Consider the following 21089-nt stretch of genomic DNA (forward strand, 5'->3'; position numbering starts at 1 on the left):
AGAGATGTGGTGAACAGAAAACCAAGTTGCAGCCTCTCAAGTGCACTGAGACACTTGAATCCATTCTAAAAGGGACTGCTTCTACCTTTCTGGGATGGCATTAATTAATTATTATTCTGGTTTTGATTCACCAAACATCCTTACATTACACTGGGACATCACTTGAGTATATTCATTTGAATGCAGAGAAACAATCCTGTCAAATAGTTCCAGTTGCCAAAAGGGAATAGTGAAGTCATGTCCTTCCCAGCAGTACTCCCAATATTGCCTCAGATCTAGGATTTGATCTTTTTTTTTAATATTTATTTATTTATTTTGAAAGAGAGAGAGAGAGAGAGAGAGAATTCCAAGCGGACTCCACACTGACAGTGGGGCTTGATCTCACAAAACAGTGACATCATGACCTGAGCCGAAATCAGGAGTCTAATGCTTAACCGACTGAGCCACCAAGGTGCCCCTCGGATCAGATCTTGACTGGACTTCTTTGGCTTATGCTCTGCTTGTTTCTAAAAGCTTTACCACTTACTTCTGGAGATACAATTAGTGAAGTTATATGAACATTTAATATTAAATCAAGGAAACCCTCATGGTGCTTCCCATTAAGTAGAAAGGAATGCCTTGGTTTTATGACTTTGGTGCTTAACTCTAATAAAAAAAACTTTCATTTTGCTAAACAGAAGTTCTAGCTCTTCATTCCCATGAAACCTGAAATTAGTTTATATAAAAAGCATAGCTACTAAGTGCGCAAAAAAGATGCCAGACTTACAAGACTGCTTAATATGTGAGCCTCACTTGTTTGTAAGCCAAGAAATAAAATATCACCCATATTTAAGATGCTTTCCTTTTATTTCTTTTATGGAAAGAGAGAACCTTGTGCACATGCGTGTGGGGGAAAAGCAGAGGGAGGGGAGAGAGAGCCCAGCGAGGAGCCAACACAAGGCTCCAGGTGGGGCTCAACCCCATGACAGTATGATCATGACCTGAGCTAAAATCAAGAATAGGTCCCTTAATCGACTGAGCCACCCAGGTGCCCCAAGATAATGCTCTTAAGCAAAATCAGATTAATAAGATAACCATCGGTTTTACCAGTCTGTAACATTTTTAACTATCCAAATATATTAATTTAAACTTGATATGATTTACCTTTTCATTCTCTTAATATATTACTAGACCTATTAAAAGATGCAAGAAAGGACTCAGTTGGTCAAGCGTCCGACTTCGGCTCAGGTCATGATCTCATGGTTCGTGAGTTCAAGCCCCACGTCAAGCGGGCTCTGTGCTGACAGCTCAGAGCCTGGAGCCTGTTTCAGATTCTGTCTCCCTCTCTCTATGCCCCTCCCCCACTCTCTCTCCCCCCAGCCCCCCTCTCTCTCAAAAATAAATAAACATTAAAAAAAATTAGGGGCGCCTGGGTGGCACAGTCGGTTAAGCGTCCGACTTCAGCCAGGTCACGATCTCGCGGTCCGTGAGTTCGAGCCCCGCATCGGGCTCTGGGCTGATGGCTCAGAGCCTGGAGCCTGTTTCCGATTCTGTGTCTCCCTCTCTCTCTGTCCCTCCCCCGTTCATGCTCTGTCTCTCTCTGTCCCAAAAATAAATAAACGTTGAAAAAAAAATTTAAAAAAAAAAAATTAAAAGACCCAAGAAAAGAGAGCATTTACAACATACACTTTGAATTTGGGAGCTTGATTTTTTTTCTTAATCTTGTATTAATTTATTTCAGGTCCTTATAATCTATTTGGTATGTTCAGGAGATGATTTTGGTACTTCAAATTTGTAAGTTAGCCCAAGTTTAAAAGAATCTACTAATTACTTGTGGGCCAAACCTCTAGATCTGAGGAGGCCCAGATAGCCAAAAGCAGCAAAAAAGGCATTTTTGAAAATTACCTAGAAAAGATCCATATGCTGAAAATTTCAAATTATTCAGGTTCTTGTTTTGAAAAAATAAAAATTGAAATGCACAATTCCATAGTTACTGCAAAAGTAATGGTTAAAACCGTAAGCCACTTAAAACACCCATGTTATCACACACTTAAAAATAGCATTCTTTTCTCCAACATGTGATGAGTAGTGTTGTACCAGCAAAGATAACCATATATGTATGATACTCTTCATTCTCATAGAAGTTGGATTGGAGAAGTCCATCTTAGAGTTATCAACTGAATCACATAAATTGCTTAGCACCAGACCTATAATTTGAGAATTCTCAATAAAAATTAATATTTATGCATATCTATCTGTTAGAGAGGTTTTTTTTTTAAGTTTATCTTGAGAGAGAAAGGGAGAGAGAGAAGGCAGGAGTGGGGGAGGGGCAAAGAGAGAGGGAGAGAGAGATCCATGCCGCCTGATGTGGGCTTGATCTCACGAACCTGAGATCATGACTGGAGCTGAAATCAAGAGTCACATGCTGACCCAACTGAGCCACCAAGGTGCTCCTCTATTAAAGAGCTTTTTAACAGGATTTTTAAATATGCATATTAACTCATATCAGTATGATATAAATCTCATTTTACTTTATGGTCACTATTTTAAGAAATTATGTTTATTTAAAACTTCTCATTCCAATTGAAATGTTTTCATCAATTTTTATCATTTGATAAAAAAGGTAATGAATGGTCATTAGTTCTTAATGTGTCTTCATTTTTAGTTGATCATAAGGGTAAAAATAATAATCAATTTAATTTTCTTTAATAAATACTTGAAGTTAATTTCTAAAAAATGCTTTGTTCTTTGTCTATTCTAATTTTCTAAAGAAATTCTAGACAGTATTGTCTAAGGACTCCAGGATGTCCTTCATTTATATGATTTAATAACTGTGGCCTATAGTGTCTTTAAACATAATTTGTGGAAAAAATCTTATATTTCATGAAAATAATAATTCCATTAGAAGCTTGCCCCTTTACCTACATGACCTCAATGAAAATTTTGACTACAGGAATATACAAATTATTATATACGATCCTTACTCCATCTAGGCTTTGCTTTTAAATTTCACTTTGTGCTTGGTGTGGTTTTATTTTCTCCTGACGACCTAAGTTTAATTTTGTTAAAAGATTAAGTGAGGCATATTAAAAATTTTAATCATTTATTTGAGCAAAAATTGATTCATATCAGGCAGCCCCAAACCAAAAGCACTTAGAAGTGCTCAGAAGGGCTCCATCAATGGGCATTAGGGGTAAGACTTTTATAGAGAAGATACAGAAGCAGGGCAAGAAATTATTTGATTGGCCATTGCTTAAGCAGTTGCCTTATTTGAAAACACCTAGTTGTCTGTGATTGGTTGTCTTTAGGTTTCTCTCTTTTTTTATTATTACGTTTATTTATTTATTTTTGAGAGACTGAGAGAGTGCAAGCTCATGAGCAGGGAAAGGGGCAGAGGGAGAGGAAGACAGAATCCAAAGCAGGCCCTGGACCATGGGGCTGAAACCTATGCACCATGAGATCGTGACATGAGCTGAAACCAAGAGTCCAAAGCTTAAATGACTGAGCCACCCAGATGCCCCAGTTTTCTCTTTCTTAACCTTGGGGCATAGGTCTTGGTTTGTGAATATAAATAAATATAAATACAAATATCAATATTTTATTTTAGAGAGAAAGTGGGGGAGGAGAAGGGCGGAGGGGGAGAGAGAGAGAGAGAGAGAGAGAGGGAGAGGGAGAGAGAGAGAAGAAATCTTAAGCAGGCTCCACACTCATCACGGAGCCAGCTATGGGGCTGTAGCAGGGCTCGATCTCATGACTTGGGATCATGACCTGAGCCAAATTCAAGTGTCGGACACTCAACTTACTGAGCCACTCAGGCAACCCGGGTTTTGATTTGCTTATAAAGGCTTCTAGGACATTAAGCCATCTCAGTCTAATTAATTTATTTAAGTAATTTAACAATTTCAATCTGTTTTTTTTAATTTCATGAGCTCCTTCTTTTCTGCTTTTTAATGCCATCTCTTACCCCCCAACCTCCACCACTACCATGTAAGTGACACCTATAACCACAACATACCAGTTTCTTTTTTTTCCCCACTTTTATTGGAAAACAATTGGCATATATCACTCTTTAAGTTAAAGCATTTAGCATGATGGTTTGATTTACGTATCTTGTGAAATGGTTACCATAACTGGTTCAGCTAACATCTATCTTCTCATATAGGTGCAATAAAATGAAAAGGAAGAAGGAAAAAAAAAAGTTTCTCCTTGCAATGAGAACTTTTAGGATTTATTCTCTCTGAACAACTTTCTTCTATATCCTACAGAAGCCACACTGTTTCTTTTTGCCTTTCTATCTTTTACTTTTTTTTTTTTTTTCAACTTCTGGTCTAAATAAATTCGAATGTTTCAAGTCATTTGCTCATACAGTTTCCTCTTTTAAAGATTCTCAGGGCATGCAAAAGGAAGCATTATTTCTCACTGAAATTATGAAGAAATGTAAACAAAACATGGTAGTTATCCAATTTTCTACTTTGTCCCAAGCTCCACATTTTAACAGTTAAACTTGTGTTTGTATCGCTTGATACCCTGAGCAGGGGAAATATAGATGGAAAGACAGTGATAAGGAATTCCTAAATGGGAGCAGTTAGCAGCTTTGAAATGTAGAAGATGTTCAAGAAGAGAAGGAAATGAAACTGAATCATGAGACAGTAGATGATTCCAGAAAAGTTATTTTGCTGAGAGGGCAGCAAACTATAGCCCATGGGCTAAATCCAGGACCTGTTTTGTAGGCTACTTGCTAAGAATGATTTTTATATTTATGCGTGTTTGAAAAAGCAGGCAAACACATTTTGTATGTGAAAATTGATGAATTAAAACTTTGTTGCCCATAAATAAAGTTTATTGGAACACTGCCACACTCTTTCACTTATGCATTGTCTAGGACTATTTTCATACAGCACTAGCGGGAGGAGTAATTGCAACAAAGAGCATATGACCAGCAGCACCTAAAACATTTCTTACCCAGCCCTTTACAGAAGAATCTGTCATCCCCCTGATTGAGAACATTTCCCCAAGCTAATTTTTCCTAGCCAATCAAATCACTGTTCATTGACTAGCACTCTGGGATTTCAAGTCTAAACAAACCAATAAGCAACTAGGACATTCAGATCTTTCCAGGAGAGTTTTCTTTACAGTAACACAAGAGCAGTGCACACCACCAATAAAAGCAGTTGCCTTGGTGTATTTGTTACTTAAAAACAAAAAAAAAAAGATATATCATGTGTAGTTTACCCAGTTCTCTCCAGTGATAACACCTTGAAAACTATAGTGTAATATCACAACTTAGATACTGACATGGATCCATTCAAGATCCAGAATATTTCCATCATCATAAGGATTCTTCATGTTGACCCCCTTTTTTTTTAAGATTTTATTTTATTTTATTTAAGATTTTATTTTTTTAAGATTTTATTTTTATTTTTTTTTCAATACATGAAGTTTATTGTCAAATTGGTTTCCATACAACACCCAGTGCTCATCCCAAAAGATGCCCTCTTCAATACCCATCACCCACCCTCCCCTCCCTCCCACCCCCCATCAACCCTCAGTTTGGTCTCAGTTTTTAAGAGTCTATTATGCTTTGGCTCTGTCCCACTCTAACCTCTTTTTTTTTTTTTTCCTTCCCCTAACCACACCCACTTCTGTCTTGCACCCGACCCCGCCTTAACAACCCTTAAACACTAATCCATTTTCATTTCGATAATTTTATCATTTCAAGAATTTAGAATGTAGTCATGTTGAATATAACCTTTGGGGGTTGGCTTTTTTGCACTCAGCATAATTTCTCTTGAAATCATCCAGGTTGTTGACTATATCAATACTTGGCTCCTCTTTACTGCTGAGTAGTATCCCATCCCATGGATGTACCATAGTTTGTTCGACAGCTTGTCAGTGTGAGGGCATCTGGGTTGTTTCCAGTTTGGAGCTCTTGTGAAAAGAGTTGTAAATATTCGTGTGCAGGTTTTTGCATGAATATACATTTTCATTTCTTTGGGATAGGTGCCCAAGAGCCAAATTACTGGGTCGTATGGTAAGCATATGTCTACTTTTTAAAAGAAAATGACCAACTGTGTTCCAGAGTTGCTGTACCATTTTACACTCTCATCAACAGTAATATCAGTGACCCAATATCCTCACCAACGTTGGTGTTGTCACTATTTTGCTTTTTGTTTTTGCTCTTCTAATAGGAGTGTAGTGATATCTCATGGTTTTAATTTGCATTTACCTGATGGCTACTGATGTTCAGCATCTTCCAGTATGCTTCTTTGCCATCTGTATATGCTCTTGGATGAAATGTCTTTTTTTTTTTTTTTTATCATTTTCCCATTTTCTCCATTTGGATTATTTGAATTTTTTTTTTTTTTTTTTTTTTTTTTTTTTTTTTTTTTTTACTGTTGAGATGTGAGAGTACTTTGCATTATCTAGATACTTAGCATTGTCTAGATACTGGTCCTTTCAAATGTGGTCTGAAAATATTTTCTTCCAATCGGTAACTCGTCTTTTTATCTATTATCTATCTACTTAATTTTATTAATAGAATTTACTATAGAGCAAAGTTGTTTTTTTTTTTTTTTTTTAATTTTTACAAAGACCAGTGTATTAGGTTTTATGGATTGTGATTTTGGTGTCAATTCTGGAAACATTTTACCTAGCCTCAGATCCCAAAAATTTTGTTCTAGGTTATTAACGAAAAGTTCTATGCTTGACATTTAAGTCTGCAACCCATTCTGGGTTAATTTTTTATAAGATGTATAAATTTTGTATAGATGTTAAGTCAAAGCTCTCTCTCTCTCTCTCTCTCTCTCTCTCTCCCTCCCTCCCTCTCCTCCTTCTCCCTCTCCCTCTCTCCCTATTTTTGTGCTTGTGGATGATCAATTACTCCAATACCATTTGTTGAAAAAACTACGTTTCCTCCATTGTATTGGTTTTGTGTCATTGTTAAAAGTCAGTTGGGCATATATGTGTGGGTCTATTTCTAAATTCCATGTTTTGTTTCATTGACCTGCCTATACCTCTGCCAATACCACACAGTCTTGATTACAATCAAATAGTAATCTATTGTTGTATTTACTATAATAATATCCTATTATATAGATATATAATATTAATGTAATATTAAGTATATTAAATGATATACTGTTATAAAATAAGTCTTGAAATTAGACAATTCATCCCAACATATTTTTTAACAAAATTGGTTTAGCTATTCTAGTTTCTTCTATGTGAAGTTTAGAATAATTTTATATATATCTACAAAAAGTTTCCCTGAATTTTGTTGAGAATTTTGTTAAACCTTTATATCTATTTGGGAAGAATTGACATCTTTAATATGCTGAGACTTGGCAATCCATGAATATTATATGTCTTTCCAGGTCTCTTGGGTTTCTTTCTTTTTTTCTTTTAAGTTCTTTTTTTTTTTTTTTTGACATAGCTCATAGGCATGTGAGAATATGAGCAGCTGAAGGGAAGAGAAAGAGGGAGAGAGAGAATCCCAAGCAGACTCTGTGCTGTCAGTGCAGAACCCATGGGGGCTTGATCTCACAAACCATGAGATCATGACCTGAGCCGAAATCAAGAATTGGTTGCTTAACTGACTGAGCCATGCAGGCGCCCCAGATCTCTCAGGTTTCTTTCATCAGCATTTTATAGTTTTCAGCATACAAGTTCTGTACATTTTGTTAGATCTATACCCAAGTATTTAAATTTTGAGTGATTTTAATAATGTTGTATTTATATTTCTACATTTTATTTCCTTTTTATTTTATTTTCTTTTTGCCTTATTTACACCAGCTAGATTAGAACTCAATAAGCGTCCGACTTCAGCCAGGTCACGATCTCGCGGTCCGTGAGTTCGAGCCCCGCGTCGGGCTCTGGGCTGATGGCTCAGAGCCTGGAGCCTGTTTCCGATTCTGTGTCTCCCTCTCTCTCTGCCCCTCCCCCGTTCATGCTCTGTCTCTCTCTGTCGCAAAAATAAATAAACGTTGAAAAAAAAATTTAAAAAAAAGAACTCAAAACACTAAATCGAACAGATGGTAATAGTGAACATCCTTGCTTTATTGATGATCTTGGGGGATAGCATTTAGTTTTTCACCATGAAGTAGAATACTAACTATAGTGGGTTTTTTTTATATAGGAGATCTTTGTCAGATTGAGGAAGTTTCCCTCTATTCCTGGTTGTCAATCATGACATGAGTTTCAATCATGAATGGGTGCTGAATTTTTCTGCATCTATTCGTATCATCATGTTATTTTTCTTCTTTAGCCATTAATATGGTGAATATGTTGTTTGATTTCAGAATATTGGAACAGATTTACATCTGTGGAATAACCTTCAAGTGGTCATGGTATATAATTCTTTTTACATATTGCTGAATTGTATTTGCTAGTATAGTATGAAGGATTTTAAGTCCATGTTTGTTAGGGATATTGGTCTATGTGTTTCTCTTTTTCCACTATGTTGGCTGGGTTTAGTATCAGGATGACATTAGAGTCATAAAATAAATGGGAAATTTTCCCCTCTTGGATTTTTTAAAAACAACTGTATTGAATATGTGTTAAATCATCTTTAAATATTGGTTAGAATTATCCAACAAAACCATCTGGGCCTGGAGTTTTCTTTTTGAGACAAGTTTTAAATTATAAATTCGATTTCCTTAATAGTTAAATGGTTATTCATATTGGGTGAGTTGGGGGTAATCTGTATTTTTGAAGAATTGGTCCACTTCATCTGAGTTGTCTAAGTTCTGTGTTTAGTGTTTGTAGTTTTCCAGTATTGTCTTTACGTGTCTGTAGTGATATACGAGTTTCATTCCTGATTGGCAATTTGTGTCTTCTCTCTTTTTTATTTGTCAGGAATCCTGGAGCCTTGCCAAGAAGTTTATTGATCTTTTCAAAGAACCAACTCATAGCCTTATTGATTTTCTCTATTGTTTTTCTGTTTTCAATTTCATTTATTGGTGCTCTTATCCTTATCCTTAGTAGTACTGATGGTAGTATTTTACTCTTCTTGTTCTTGGTTGTTGAGGTTGGAGTTTGGATTATTGATTTGAGACTTTTCTCTTCTAATGTATGCAATTAGAGCTATCAATTTCCCTCTGAGCACTGCTATAGCTGTGTCCTGCAAGTTTTACTATGTTCTATTTTCATTTTCATTTACTCCAGTGTTTTTTTTTTTTCTTGAGACTTCCTCTTTGACCTATGGATTATTTAGAAGTGTGTTGATTAGTTTCCAAGCGTTTAGAGATTTTCCTGTTATCTGTCTACTACTGTTTTCTGGTTTGATTCTATTTTGGTCAGAAAACATTGTATGATTTCACTTGTTTTTAATTTGTTGATAATTGCTTTATGGACCAGGATATGGCCTATGTTGGAATATATTTATGGGCACTTGAAAAGAATGTGTATTCCTCTTTTGTTGGGTGAACATTCTAGAAATACCATTTAGATCCTGTTTGTTGATGATACTAAGTTCCTGTATGCTTGCTAATTTTCTGTCAGTTCTGTCAATTGTTGAGAGGTACGTTGAGTTTACAGTTGTAATCATGGATTTGTCTATTTTTCTTTCTATTTTACCACTTTTACTCCACATATTTTGTAGCTCTTTTGTGTATGTGCATTCAAGATTGTTATGTTGTTTTGTTGGATATTCTTTGTTATCATTTTATGATGTTTATTTCTGTCTCTGGTAATTTTTTATTGAAGTTCTTTTACTTGATATTAATGTTGCCACTCCTGCTTTATTTAATTAATGTTTGCATAAAACAGATATAATATATCCATGTATAGGTATAACATATAACATAAACACATAACACACATACATATTTTACCATGTTTTTACTTTCAACCTGTGTATATCATTGTATTTGAATTGAGTTCCTTTTGGACAGTATATAATTCAGCCATCTTTTTAAAAATCCACTAAGCATATCTCTGCCACTTAATTGGTATATTCAGACAATTTACATTCAATTTAATTTTTGATATGTTATAGCTTAAGCACACCAGTTTCTTCTTTGTTTTTTTTTCTTCTTTGTTTCTCATATCTCCTGCCTTCCTGTGGGTTTTTGAAACAATTTTTAGAATTTTTAGAATTTTGACTTACCTAGTATTTTTCAGTGTATTTCTTTATGTAGTTTTTATAGAGGCTGTTTTATGTAATAGATCATATATACATAACTTATCACAGTGTACAATGGGTGTATATTTTACTAGTCCTAGTGAAATCAGAAACCTTACCTCCCTTTTTGTACTTTTGTCCATACCCATTTATAATTGTCTTAAATATTTCCTCTACATACACTTAGAACCACATTAGACATTGTTAAATTTTTGTTTCTACCATCAAACATAATTTAGAAAACCTCAGAGAAGGAAAGTCTATTATTTTTACTCATAAATTTGTTATTGAATTCTTTATTCCTTTCTAAAAGTCCACGGTTGTTTTATCATCTCCTTTCTATTTAGACAACTTCCTTTGCTATTCTTTTAAGGTGGGTCTGCTGTTGAAAAATTATATTATTTTTCCTTCGTCTGATAATGTCCTGATTTCCCCTTCATTCCTAAAAGATATTTTCCATGGATATAGGGTTCTGGACTGACAGCTCTTTTTCTCAGCCTTTAAAAATGTTGTATCCCGGGGCGCCTGGGTGGCGCAGTCGGTTAAGCGTCCGACTTCAGCCAGGTCACGATCTCGGGGTCCGTGAGTTCGAGCCCCGCGTCGGGCTCTGGGCTGATGGCTCAGAGCCTGGAGCCTGTTTCCGATTCTGTGTCTCCCTCTCTCTCTGCCCCTCGCCCGTTCATGCTCTGTCTCTCTCTGTCGCAAAAATAAATAAACGTTGAAAAAAAAAATTTTTTAAATAAAAAAAAAAAAAAATGTTGTATCCCTTCCTCTGGCCTCCATGGTTTCTGATGAGAAATTTACTTGTCAGAATTGTTTTTCCTCTGAAGGTAAGGTTATGTTTTTCTCTTGCTGCTTTCAAGATTTTTTCTTTGTCTTTAGTTTTCAGAAGTTTGACTATGATATGTTTTGGTGTGGATTTCTTTGCTTTTTTCCTTGCTTGTGATGTGTTCATACTCTTAAATCTGCATGCCTTTTGCTAACTTTTGGGAGTTTGGGGCCATTTTTTTAGCATGTTTTATGCCTTACCCTCTTTCTTCTCTCTTTTTGGGACTCCAATGGCACAAATGTTTTATCTTTTAGTATAGTTCCACAGTTTCCTAAGTCTCTGTTTGCTTTTTAAAGTATATTTTCTCTGTCTGGTTCAGATTGGATAATTTTTATTGTTCTCTCTTCTTATTCACTGGTTCTTTCCTTTGCTCCCTGCATTTTTTTTTAATTTATCGTAGTTACCATGTTTTTCAGTTCTAAAATTCCCATCTGGTTATTCTAGAAAGCTTCTATGTCTTTGCTAACACTCTTAATTTTTTTTGTTGTTCCAGCCATGTTCATAATTTCTCGCTGAAGCATTTTAATGATGGCTACTTTAAAATCTGTGTGAGATAATTCTAATATCTCTATTATCTTGGTGTTTACAAGTATTGATGTCTTTTTACATTTAGTTTGAGATGTTTCTTTTTTTTTAATGTTTATTTATTTTTGAGAGAGAGAGAGACAGAGACAGAAATAGGGCATGAGGGGAGGAGGAGCAGAGAGAGAGGGAGACACAGAATCCAAAGCAGACTCCAGGCTCTGAGCTGTCAGCACAGAGTCCGATGCAGGGCTTGAACTCACGAACCGTGGGGTCATGACCTGAGCTGAAGTCAGATGTTTAACCAACTGAGCCACCCAGGCGCCCCCTTTTCTTTAAAAATTTTTTTTAATGTTTATTTAGAGATTTTTCTGCTTCATTGTATGACAGATTATTTTCAGTTTTATATTATTATTTAATTATATTATTAATATTATTTAAACTTCTGATTTTATCTAGATTCCTCTGACACTACTCCAGCAGAGAAAGGGGGTACACTTGTCATTGCAGGTATAGACGGAAGTCCAGGTCTCTCCCTCGTGGCTAGCATTGACTCCTGAGTGGGAGGGCTCTGTGTTACTGCTGGGTGGTGGTGAGCGTTCCTGTTCCCCACTAGGCATCCATTGATACTTTATTGGCTAGGAGTAATGGGAGTGGTTTGTTATTGCTCCCATGATGGCCTTTGCTGGTACCTTACAGGTTGGGGAATTGTAGGGTTGGGCAGTTTCTAATGTCCCAACTCTCCACTTGGCCTTCTCTGTCCAACACAACCTTAGTAGGGAGAGAGAAGAGTGCCTCATTATTACTGAGTTGCAGTGGAAGTCCAGGATCCCTATCTGGAGTCTACTGATGATAATACATCAGGTTAGAGTAGAGACTTTGTTATCCGCTGACAGGGACAAAAGTCCCAATCCCAATTCCCTACTCAGACTTCCTTACACCACCCTAGGATTGGGGAGAGGAGGTTAGGATGCTTTCTTCTAGCCTAACAAGGGTCAGTAGGAGGCTCCTCATTGGACCTTTGCAGGTTAGGAATGGCTGTGTGTGTGGTGTCTGACTAGAGCAAAGTGGTATTGTCCCAGTGCTTTCTGTCGTTCTGTGCTGCTGCTTTCTTGGTTCTTTGGCTACAGAGAACAGGCTTTTGTTGGGGGCTTCTCTGGTCTGCACCAGTTGGTGTCTCTGGGTTGTCAGCTTCTTCAGCATGAAGTTTGGATATATGAGGCAAAACTAAAATCCGAGGAATTAACCACGATGTTGTTCCTTGGGTCCTGAGGTCCCTAGCTGTTCTGTCTTCTTCTCTTCATCTTTCAGAGTCTCCTTACATTTGTCTTACGTATGATGTCTAGAGTTTTTTCGTTGTATCTAGCAGAAGAATTAGGAAAAACTATCTACTACATCTTTCTGGAAGTGAATTTCACCTGTTTCTTTCTTTTTTTTTTTCTGTTTTATATATTTTTTTAATTGGGAAGGCAGCATATTCAATTTTCACAGTAGTTTCTTTAAGGAACTTAAACAGAATGATTAAAAACTGACTAATAAATTTTCTATTAAAAAAGAGAAAACTTGAAACAACACACCTCTATCTGTAATGTACTTTTCAATACCCATTTCACTTCTACTTTCCAATTTCTGCTAGTTTGTTTCTTGATTCCTTTATCACCAATAAAGTCTCCTTTAGCATTTATTGAGACACTTACATTTAGAAGTGAGCTTTTCTCACTTGAAAGTTCTCTCTGAATGACTCCTGCATGGGGGGGGGGCAGGTTCATTTGATTCATTGCTATTACCCTGTGCCTGTCACAAGGCCAACCCACATTCTAGTACTTAATAAATACCTGCTGAATAAGTGAATGAGAACTGAAAATCTAAATTTTTCTTTCTGTAAGAGCATATCTACTTGATTCTTGCTATGCTGAAGCATGAGACATATGTGTCTGTAGCCCATGCTTGATTTCCACCAGGCACTCCAAGCATGTGCTTAGGGCATTAGCAAAATTTGTCCAGAATTTTGCAGCCTAGAAGAAAGCAATTTTAATTTCAGCACGTGTCAGTTTTTGTTTTACGGTTTAGAATTGTTTGTATTTTGAATTACAAATGGGGCAGATGCCAGAATGGTTCCCGTGTGTGTGTGTGTGCATGTGTGCGTGTGTGCATGTGCGCATGTGTGCACATGTGCATATTCCCTCCTATCATTTCAAAAGAAAGTGACCCAAAGAACATGGCATAAAAAAGACCTAGACTATTTTTAGGGTCTGTTTCCTAGATCCCTGAATCTTTTTTTTTTTTTTTTTGATGATGATGATTGATTTTTAGTTAACTTGTGGTTTGATTATCTTTAAACCTTTGTCATGTAATGTGTGTTGTGTGGCTGTATATCCATGGAGGAGGAATAATGTTAGCCCATCGTTTGGTAAAGTCCTGCAAATAATTTTTTTGCAAGCATAATTATACTTTAGATAAAGATCTCCCATTACCGAACCATTTTTTTTTTTAATGGAGGAGAAGAACATGATTCTTTTTAGTACTACTGAGTATGTTTGGTTTAAATACTAATAATGCTTGTTTTCCTGCCTGGCTTTAGATTCTGCTTAAGGAAATGGTGAAAGATTTAATTCACTGTACTTTTGTTAGAAAGTCTGGAAATGTTCCTCCATGGGAACTTTGGTCGCCTGCTAGAATGGAAATTCATTGGGGAGGGGGAACCATTTCATTTTATTGCCTGAGAGGTATTGATAACATTCCCTACATCTTTCAAAGGCATCTTTCATGCCAAACAGGCAAACTGTAGCTAGCGAAGGAACAGAAAGAGCACTACTTACATGAGTCATTCTCAGCAAACCAGCACAGCGGCTGTGCTAGGTACTGATGAGGATTACCACAGAACCCAGTTGCAAGGTTTTGTGTGGTTGAAGAGACAACTAGCTCTCTCTGGGGACCACTTTGAAGGAGATTGAAGCAATAATGCATCCCACTGTTGCTAGTGGATTTTGTGGCCATGTAGTACAAAACGTGTGCCAGATAAAATCAGAAAGTAATAGAAAGCAAGAAGAATCGCACAGATTTTTAATCTTAATGTGAGAGACTAAAACAAATGTCCTGAGCTTGTTGCATGTATTAGTAAGGAGTAGGAGACAGAGGATGGGATGCCTTTAACTCAGAACACTTGCAGGGCTTCCGTCTTTTCATTTGAGAACCATTTGGGTGTGTTGTGAAATAAAGTTGCAGAGTAGGCATGTTCAGACCTTTATTTGCTACAGTTAGTAGGAAAGATTTCCCCCCCCCCACCACCTTAAATAAAAGAAGCCAGAGTTTTCTGTGCAAACTGAAACAGGCGTTGCAAGAATCAGATTCACTTTGGACGAGTCTTCACATTCCAAGTCCTCATTGCATCAGGCAGCACAATTCCATCTCTGGTTGATGGGCAGAAAAAGTGGGCAGCTTGCCAGGTAGACGTTTCCATGACTCCCAGCCCCCAAAGGTGATGCGTTTTTCAGCTAATTCAATGAAGAGTGGGCTGAACTTTGGGTCTAAACGAGACAATAGCTGCCTTCGCAGTATCAGCAGAATGGTTTGATGGGAATGCACTCTACATTTGGCAGAGAATCATGTGACCTTACGACTGAGATTTTGTGATGGTGCCAACGGAGACTTGGAAAGCAGCAACCGTCCTGACTTTTTTCTTCTTTTCTAGCATGGCTCAGAAAATGGTGGATCTTAATACTTGACTTTAGCCAGACTCAGCAAGCGACTGAGCTTTGAAGCACAACTTCGCCTTTATTCTGGGTTTTTGGCAGGCCACCAGGAGGCTGTCCCTTTCACGCCTGATAAATTCTGCTGCTTATCTCTAAATAGGAAAAAAAAAAGAAAGAAAAATATAAACAGAATATTGAGGCATAACAAGTGAATCTTAAAATTGTATGTGCTTTTTGTTTTTTGGCTTTTCTTACTGCTGGTTTTTTTTAATGTTAATACCCTTTCTGCTTGCTGAAGAATCCAAGTACTTTTTTTTTTTTTTTTTTTTTTTTTTTTTGGTTTATAATGAACAGGCATTTGAACAGGGCAAACAGGACGGCCGCAGCAGTGAGCATGAGATCATTGCAGCAGAGTAGCAAACTGGCACCCTGCCTTCTCACCCTTTTGGTTCAGGAGACAAACGTGTGCAATCCTCATTTCTAAAGTCAGCTCAGCCTGGAAGGATTCCTGGTCTCTCCCACCTTCTACCATTCTGCTGCCAGGGACAGCAAGGATTGGTGCAGCTTCTGCGCAGTGCTTTGTGCCTGGAATACCGAGAAGGAAGAAAAAGAAGACAAGCACCCTGGTCCTTTTTTTCCAAGAAATAACAGGAGCCCTGAAGAAAAAAAAATCTGAGTTTGTCCTACTTCATGCAACAGTGCTGAAAAAAAATGAGACGCTCCTGCTCAAAAACAAAAACAAAAACAAACAAACAAAAATCCAAACCAAAACAAACCAAAAAAAAAGCAAACATTGGCTTGTATACCTACAGAGACATCGGGCTTTGTAAAGCAGCTTTGTAAGGCAACATAACCAAATGAGCCTTCCTTATTTTTATTATTTCAAAAAATATGGCATAATTAGCAATATATTGCACTTGGTGAAATCGCACCTTTCATATCAGGTATAACTTTTTTTGTTGTTTCTTTTTAAGCCTACTCTTATATAAAAGGGGAACCTTGAACTTTCAATGTACTCTTATTTAGCTCATCACCCACTTTACTCTTATTAACTTTTTCCTTTTGCTGTCTTGCTCTAATCCTGATTAGAATAGAAACTTAAGTAAAAATAGAAAAATGTCTATGGAAAGGACGGTACATGTTTTTACTTTTGTTATACATCGAAGTTTGGAAAGACATTAGTATGTTATCTATGCTTTTCATGTACAGTATTAGTTTTTGCTATCTAAGAAAAGTGAGCGTTTAGTCCTAGCTGTTTAAAGTAACTAAAGCTTTCGTTTGCTGTGACTCATAATTTGAAATGTGGAAGAAGAAACTTTTTGAACTTCTAAAAAAAGGGTCATATTAGAAGATACATTAAACTACTGACAAATAAAATTAGTTTGGGGGAAGTTATATTTAAACTATTTACCAGGATTTCAGCATAACCGAAATAGAGATGTAAAGATCATGTTCTCAGTTGCTAAGTAAAAAAGAAGCTTGTTTCACAATAATACTCTCTTTTAAAATATATTTTAAAAGAAGCATTTGTCTTAGGGCAGTTCCAGAGAGCGCTAGAAATATCCATTAAGTATTTTAGTGGAAAAAGTACATACAAACTTGTTTTAAGTTTAAAGCAATGATTGGCTCAGTAGATAAATGCATTGCATTCTAATTATTTTGTCTATTTGTACAAGTAAATTGCTAAGCAATTTAAGCATTTCATAACAAAACCCAGTTTTGCCTGGTTCAGTGGGAAAGGATTAGCAGATGTATTCCACCTATTTTAATTTTGATTAAAACTGTTTCTAAACATGTTTAAAAATTGCTAAAAAGAGAAAGTGCTTCTTAAAAATACAGCGTATAGGAATGAAGACTATGATTTGCATATTAAGAATTGGTGCTATAATATTTGCCACGGAAAGAATAAACTTTAAGCAAACTGTTGTGCTTTTAAAATCATATTTTATCATATTGACAATATGTAGGGTAAACAAAGAGAAAATATTATAGAACTGATGCATTCTACCTTCTTTTTTGTTATTCCATGAAGAATTATGGGAAATTGCAATTACCCTATATACTGATAATATTCAAATAAAACGTTTTATTAAGTTTATCGGTTATTGTTCACTAATTATTTAAAAAATAGCCCTTGCTCCTTCATGCTGCCTCAGCTAATGGAGCATCAACTTTCACAGGCTTAATTAACATTTATAAACCTGTTTTCATGTTTCAAGATCCTTTAGTTGAAAAACATTATTTTAAATGTTATTTTTAGGAGCCATTAATCTCTACACTCTTAATTATCTTATTAAGCTCCATGCCAAATCCAAATCTCTTTTCAGCTTTCACTAGTTCATTGTGCAAAACCTAGTCGCTTCTTTAACAGCCATGCCTCCTTTCACTTTCAAAACTGTTACTGTGAAAACAACACCAACCAAAATGAACGCATAAATGCAAACTATGAAACCACATTATATGTCATATGAGTAGCCTTGGGTGGGGCTCTGTGAGTCTTCCAAGCCTTTAAAAAAAAAATACTTTAAAAGGTTTTGCCCATTTTGACATTGTGTTTTGTTCTCAACCGTCTACCTTCATTCCCACCATCCAGCCAGATGATTCTCCTAGACAGCAGTTGTCTGATATTTCTCCTTTTGTGGTTGTTTTAGGGAAAAACTTAAAATGGATATGAGAAGTGAAGAAAGTGATCATAGGAGAAAATCATCTCAGGTAAAAACAAAAAGCAAAAGAGCAATTAATATTTAATATTTTTAAAGAAAAAAATAAAACAATTTTGACTGTGTTTAGTGATAAGAATTCGTTTCATATTCTCTATGGATCTAGCTGTTGGAATTTTCATTGATGGCTTGAGAATTTATACTGTTACCTACCTTTGTGAAAAATTTTTGTCTGAGTTTGTGATCAGTGTGCAGTTTGAGTCCCTTTGAATTCTGTATCTATATATCCATTCATGTAGCTATACATCCATTCATAGAACGGTTGAATAGAAAGTAATTTAGAAAAAGAAAATATATATTTTTTATTTGTCATACCATATAAAAGGAAGTGAAATCTGGGGGGAGGGAATAAAGTTGTGCTGTTTTCAAAAAATGATCTACTAAGATAATGAAACCAAAATATACATTCTTACAGTTATGATAAAACCCAAAACAAATGTTGCTTTTTATTTCACATCTAAATTTATTAATATATGTTGAGACATTTTTACTATAATTAGATGCATGATTGTTGATTTTTTACTGTGGCTTTTAATAAGTATGGCAATAATTAGAAAACAAATAATGGCAAAAATTATGTAGACCAAATCATCTATTTAAAGTTTAAGAAACACATTTCATTTATTTCAAAACATGCAAAAAAACACTAAGTAATTTTTATGTAGTGTTACTATTTTTCACAATCAAGATATAATTTAGAAATGCTAAATATTGTGGATATGAGTGATACGATTAATGATTGTACAACTTACAATTTTGTTGCTGTTGAGCTTAAAATCTTTTTAAAAACATGAGTGTGGCTGGCTTTATGTTTATTCTTTGTGTGTTTGCTTATTGTCTGGTGGTTTAAAATTTTTTTAGTGACAATTTATTTTTGCCCAACCTGTTGACCAGGTAAGAGTTGTATGTAGCTATATAGTATGTTTAAGAATAGCTTTTTTTGAAAAATAAATTTAAATATATTGTGTTGAAGAGGCAAGATATATTCTCTTTTATGCAATAGACCTGGAGTAAAAATTTTAGTAGTAGTAACATTGCTAGTAGTAGTAATGCTTGTTAGTATGTCATTAATTTTGGTTTTCTGATAACAGTTTATCCAAATATAGTTAATTTCAGTTTTATTCCAACTATAGACACATGTGTATACATTTAATACTTTTCAATAACTTCCTGCATTCTCTGTCTAGTCAACAGAATCTTACTTGTTTTATGAGAAAGTTATAATGTTACCCATTCCTTAAAACCACTAACCGAGGTTTTATAAAAGAGTTAAAACAAGCACAGTCTGACTCTTACACAATTAGCTTAATAGTTAATTTGGTCTTAATTATAGGCTGGTAGTACTACATTCATGCCTCACAATTACATAATTCATACATGCATGTATATATCCTTTTTTTTCTTTTAAAACTCGTTATTAATTAGAACAGTCCAAATACAAAATATTCACTATTAAAACAAAAGTTATCTGTGAAAAATATTTCAATATACTAGTCTTTAAATTCTCATGTATAGAAACCTGTATTTAGTGTAGGATATTTATGAAGGCCTTTAACTGGGAATATGTATACTAAAAGCATTTTAGCATTTAAAATATTTATACTAAAGGATCGATATGATTATTTTCATTTAATTTCATCAGATATTTACAACAAATTCTGCATTAATAGGGAGCCCAAGTGAGATGTTGCCCATTGGCATAAACCCGTAGATCCGATCTTGTGGTGAAGTGGACTGCACAAGCTCGCTTCTATGGGTCTTTGTCAGTGTGGTAATCTAACAAAATGTTATAGACAAATGCCGTTAAATAAATTTTAGTCAAGCTCCTGTTAAATTTTAGTTGATTACTTTTGAAGAATTTATATTTTTCTTTGTTTCTCATGTATATATTAACCCTCATCTGTCTTTAGAGGCAGGCTTCAATTGTCGAACACTAGGAAGGGTTTATAACATAGCCATTTAAGTTTGAATCCAAGTATAGTAAATTACTTAAGAAACTTGAATCTTTATAGCAGGGTTTGAAACATGGTCTGAATAGATCCTGTTCAGATACTTAAGTTCACATTATAGTGGTAGTGGTTAGTATACCTCATCGACTTCAATAAGGAAATTAAAGGTTATAACTGGGATTTATGTATTACTATTGAGCTGTTTTCTCTTGAAAAATGAAGTTGAATGCTATTTCTTTTTAATATTATTAATTACTGGGAGAACTATGCCAGGAGAGATGTCAGAGGACATTTTGTATGACCTGTGCTGGAAATCCAAGAGGTTAGGATAGTCCTAGGAGACACATATTAAGTTCATTGGTGAAATGTTAGCGTATTATATCTACATCCTTGCCAAGCCCTTAGGTGTATGGCCGCCATATTTGGAGGAGCTGACTGAAGATATGATAAGGAGTTTGAAGCAACATTGGAAGCTGTGTGCATCCGGGTTGAGGTAGTAGGTTGTATGGTTTAGAGTTACACCCTGGGAGTTAACTGTACAACCTTCTAGCTTTCCTTGGAGCACACTTGAGCCATCGAGGAATCCTTCACCACTTTAATCTGATCAAGCCAATTTCTGTGCAAGAAGGTAATGTGTCATGAGTATTTTGGATAATTAATTTGAGGCTTTATTACATTAAAATGATCTTTTCATCCCTAAATACTAGATTATTCCATTTGAATCTTCTTATAAAAATTGGCAAGATGGTATTTCTAATAGGTTGTTACTTTATGAGCGAACATTTTTAGGAACTGGTGAGCAGTGACTTAAACTGCATTGATATTGCAACTCTTCAGTCACAGATTCACAAAATTTGGCTGTTAATTTTGCAAAGGGATCATTGGTCTCTCTTTCTATTCTATTGGCTACTTAGACACTACAGTAAAACAAAAACAAAAATAAAAAAAACAAGTCTGCTGGTATCAATGACCTAATAGCACGTTGTCTGAGTCTTTCTTATGACACATCACTTTCTCCCTTATATTATGGTTATCTATGTGCTTGTTTATTTTTTTCTCAGCATATACTAGACTGTAAGCCCCTTGAGGGCAAAGTCCATGCCTTATTTTTCATTGTATCCCCTACAGTGGTTTACACATAAGATCTAAATATTTATTGGATGAATGAATGGAGTATAAGATCTCACCCTGTGACGAGTTTCTACTGAATATTTGAATGAATTACAAAAATAGTCACAAATTTGAGTATTGTGTGTTGGTCCTGAAATTTGCCTAAAT

At 35.5% G+C, this 21089-nt stretch overlaps 1 long non-coding RNA gene across 1 annotated transcript in view; it reads left to right on the top strand.

Moving 5' to 3' along the window:
* Nucleotides 1–21089, top strand: part of LOC115523981 — a 145272-nt gene that overhangs the window by 38901 nt on the left and 85282 nt on the right. Inside the window, exon 2 of the long non-coding RNA XR_004344104.1 lies at nt 17794–17854. This is a non-coding gene — a long non-coding RNA (uncharacterized LOC115523981). The remainder of the gene's footprint in view (nt 1–17793; nt 17855–21089) is intronic.

This window comes from Lynx canadensis, chromosome C2 (assembly GCF_007474595.2).
Source record: "Lynx canadensis isolate LIC74 chromosome C2, mLynCan4.pri.v2, whole genome shotgun sequence".
In the NCBI taxonomy this organism is placed as follows: domain Eukaryota; kingdom Metazoa; phylum Chordata; class Mammalia; order Carnivora; family Felidae; genus Lynx; species Lynx canadensis.